The sequence below is a fragment of the Colobus angolensis genome, unplaced genomic scaffold (genome assembly GCF_000951035.1).
Source record: "Colobus angolensis palliatus isolate OR3802 unplaced genomic scaffold, Cang.pa_1.0 Scaffold68, whole genome shotgun sequence".
Classification (NCBI taxonomy): domain Eukaryota; kingdom Metazoa; phylum Chordata; class Mammalia; order Primates; family Cercopithecidae; genus Colobus; species Colobus angolensis.
This window is the reverse complement of record NW_012120487.1, coordinates 4,580,420-4,583,108: the sequence shown is the minus strand read 5'-3', so window position 1 is coordinate 4,583,108 and position 2,689 is coordinate 4,580,420. Positions and strand designations below refer to the sequence as shown.

Here is a 2,689-nt window from a genome sequence, read left to right as displayed (position 1 = left end):
GGGTTCAAGTGATTCTCCTGCCTCAGCCTCTTGAGTAGCTGGTGCCCGCCACCACACCCGGCTAATTTTTTTATTTTTACTTTTAGTAGAGATGGGGTTTCACCATGTTGGTCAGGTTTGTCTCAAACTCCTGACCTCAGGTGATCCACCCACTTTGGCCTCCCAAAGTCCTGGAGTTACATGCATGAGCCACTGCGCCCAACCAAATTTTCTGTGTTTCATAAAATATCAGAGTTCAGAGGATCTTGGAGGTCATCTTGTCCAGTCTCCTCCCTAGAATGCCTCATGAACTTCAGAGAATTATGGAAGGGCTTACTTACCTAAGGACAAATGTTCAATAGTACTGTTTCAGCCCACAAACAAACGATGCTCTTAGTGTGTGTGTATGTGTGTGTGTGTGCATGTGTGTGTGAAATCTGATTAATTCTTTGAGGGTGCAGTAGATAGGGCATTTGCTGAGGAATTAGGATGTTTTGGATTTGAGTCCACATTCCACCATGAACACCTGGAGAAGCCCTTTCCCATTTCTGAGACTCAATTTCCCAATCTTACTTACCTAAAGACAAATGTTCAATGGTACAGATACTTGTGATACTGTTTTGAGGGTGGCAAGGTATAGAGGTGCTACAGAGGAAGGTGGAAATAAGCCCAGGCAAATGGCCTGGACAGGAATGCTTCAGGGAGAAGGTGAAACTTAAGCAATGTTTTGAAGGATAAATCAGTTTATTAGATTGGAAGAGAAGGGGAGAAGGGTATTCCAGGTAAGAAGAACAGCGTGTACAATGATACAGCCAGCAGTGGCATCTTCAGAGAACAGGAAAGTGTGAAGGGGAGGTGAGTTAGGGTGAGACTGGAGAGCAAGTGGGGCATATACCAAGGGGGTTAGGGAGCCTGGCCTTTTGCTGAAGGCAGTGGGAAGCTAGTGAAGGTGATAAGCTGGAGAAATAAGATCTGACCTGGGTATTAGACAGAGTGTTTCAGAAAGTAAGTTGACCTGGATTGTGAAGCTGACTGAAGTTGAGTATGGAGACAGAAAAACCATCCAGGAGGCTACTGTAATCTTTTTCCCCACTATTTATTTATTTCTATTTATTTCTCTCTCCTTCTGTCTCTCATTTTTCCCCTCAAGTGACTGTTGTAATCTTCATGGTGAAAAGTAGAGAGTCTGTACCAGAGTGGTAGTGATAGGAATACAGGGAAGGGGGCAGACAGGAAAAATGTTCAGGAGTCGGCTGAAAAGTGGGATGTAACAGCTTCACTGTAACAAAGCACAATCTGTTTTCAAGGATAGGTTCAAGGTCCCCCACTTCCTAATGGATTTCAGCTATCCTTTGTAATGGGCCCTTTGAGGCTAAATCTTGTGACTGCTAGCTTGAGGGCTCATTTCCCTGCCTGGGCTGGCTTTTACTCACACCATAATTCCTCCCGGTAGAAGGCAGGGAGAACATGCACAGACATGCCATCACTTCCCTAAGGACTGAACTCCACTTGTCCAGTGGGGGAGTAAATGCCCAAATGCCCAAGGGTATTATCAATAAATATCTATGAAATGCTCTGGAATCAGGAAAAGAGGGGCTTCAAGCTCCAAGACTTGAAGATTTTGGCCCGTTGATGAGGCCAAAATCATGAACACAATCCAGCACTATGTCCAGGAAGGTTTGGTCCGCATGACCTCACCTCTTCCAGGAAGACTTGCCTAGGCTTCTCCTAGTTCTCTTAGCCCCTGTGCTTCTTGCATGTCAGCCCTGCTCACACCGTGACTATTTACCTTATTTTTTTTCCTGTTTCCAGCCCGGTAAACAATTACTGAATGATTGAATTATTGGACTGAATCTTGACACATACACCAAAAAATAATACCCCAAAAAGAGAATTGTTATTACAAGAAATCTTCCTACATTAAGACTTAGCAACATGTAATTGTTGAGGTCAGGTGCCTACTTTGAAAACATCAACCCAAAATGCAATTATTATGTTGAGTGAAGAAAAGTCAGAGGGATGTGCTGAAGGGGTGATTCTGCTCACTGGTTGAGGAGGGTTGGCTAGTGGGGTCCAAGGTTCTGAGGCTTATCCTCAGCTTACAGCACCTAGAAATCCAATGTTAGGGTACTCAGAACTGGGAAGGTTTAGACATTGACTTGTTCTATCCAAACTCAAAAGAGGCATATATATTAGAGAGATATCAATATTTCTTTCTTTTTTTTTTTTTTTTTTGAGACGGAGTCTCGCTGTGTCGCCCAGGCTGGAGTGCAGTGGCACGATCTCGGCTCACTGCAACATTCCCCTCCCAGGCTCAAGAGATTCTCCTCCCTCAGCCTCCCGAGTAGTTGGGATTATAGGTGCCCACCACCATGCCCAGTTAATTTTTGTATTTTTTAGTAGAGACGGGGTTTCACCATGTTGGCCAGGCTGATCTCAAACTCCTGACCTCAGGTGATCCACCCACTTCAGCCTCCCAGAGTGCTGGGATTACAGGCGCAAGCCACCATGCCTGGCCTGATAAATAGGTATTGAATAAATGAATGAAGTTAAACTCAAGTGTAGTGAAGGCACTGGAATGAGAAGGCCTGGTTTCTAGCCCCCATTTCATCTCTGTGTGACCTCAGCAAGCCACTTTGTCTCTTAGAATCTCAGTTTGTTCATCTGTAAGGCGAGCATGACAACACTCTTCTTACACTAGTGTGAGGAT

At 44.7% G+C, this 2,689-nt stretch overlaps 1 protein-coding gene across 1 annotated transcript in view; it reads left to right on the top strand.

Moving 5' to 3' along the window:
* Nucleotides 1-2,689, top strand: part of LOC105500736 (calreticulin-like) — a 57,919-nt gene that overhangs the window by 793 nt on the left and 54,437 nt on the right. The gene's annotated exons all lie outside the window — the stretch shown is intronic.